General features: G+C 37.5%; 1 long non-coding RNA gene across 1 annotated transcript; it reads right to left on the bottom strand.

Moving 5' to 3' along the window:
• Nucleotides 1–264: 264 nt before the first annotated feature.
• LOC132124941 (uncharacterized) lies at nt 265–871 on the bottom strand. Its single transcript, XR_009426817.1, has 2 exons — nt 623–871; nt 265–431 (listed from the first exon to the last, which is right to left on the bottom strand). It is a non-coding gene; the product is annotated as an uncharacterized LOC132124941 (long non-coding RNA).
• Nucleotides 872–1,081: the final 210 nt, after the last annotated feature.

Below are 1,081 nucleotides of genomic sequence, written 5' to 3'. Positions count from 1 at the left end.
TAATTTTATGATTACATTTTACATTTCAAAATACTTAATAGTCTTAATAACACTAGAACTATAACTCATATGAATTTGTTTTGGGTCATAATTGCAGTGTTTTTTTTTGTTTTGTTTTTTTGTCTGTTTACAAGACCTCAAAAAGCTGTCACTATATTAGCTTAGCAGCTAGCATTTCCAGATCAGAATTGGGCACTTACATTGAAAGCTATCTCTCCTGTGGTGTTCAGGTTTAAAAGTCTGTAATTTATAACAACAACCAAATTAGCATAAACATCTGTGAGTTTGTTTGTAAGTAACTTATTCACAGAAATGGTGTCATTTCTTTCTCCAGGAAGGCTAGACTATCCAGTTCCCAGCATGCATTGCATCTCGACCTCCCCTCACTTGGCAATTTGCAGTGATGTATGTTTATCTCTGTTAAAACACCACTGAAATTAAGGCAGAAAACAAATCCAAAGTCAGCAAAGAATTGGGTCGTCAACAAAGCTGCTAAAATCAAACATTCAACATTGTGAAGAGTCTGACATGCATAAAATGCATGGGAAAGAAATGTCCAAAAGAAACATTTCCATGATAGACTGGAAAACGTGAAAAAATTCCCCCCTAAAAGGCATTTCACCTGCTGTCTGTGGGAAACCTCCTGTGGTACGTTCAGTTAGCGCACGGTTGGGCTGCACGAATGCGTTTGCCAAGTAAAGCCATGAGTCATGAAGCCAGAGCAGAGCACTGGGATGTTAAACACATCGGCTGTTTCCTGCTGAGTCACAGCGCTCGTTTAATCATTACGCTGTGATTAGCTGTGCTGCTAAATGGATAAGTGAGCAGCAGTAGCAGGCAGCCTAAAGAAGGGTATAAATTTGCTCATGGAGGCACGTTCACTATGTGCTGTACTTCAGTTTCACAGCTGTGGTTGTTTTCAGTGAAAAGATGATTTGTGTTAGTAGTTGCACAATAGTAGTACACTATAAAATCCCCCAAATCCTTATAGTCTTATTGAGTACAATTTTAAGGAAGTATTTGTATCTGTGCAAGTCCATATATAATTGTTTAAAGAAGTACTTAAATTTATGTTTAAATG

This window comes from Carassius carassius, chromosome 43, assembly GCF_963082965.1.
Source record: "Carassius carassius chromosome 43, fCarCar2.1, whole genome shotgun sequence".
Taxonomy (NCBI): domain Eukaryota; kingdom Metazoa; phylum Chordata; class Actinopteri; order Cypriniformes; family Cyprinidae; genus Carassius; species Carassius carassius.
Note: the sequence above shows the minus strand (reverse complement) of the source record. Positions and strands in the feature narration are given on the sequence as shown.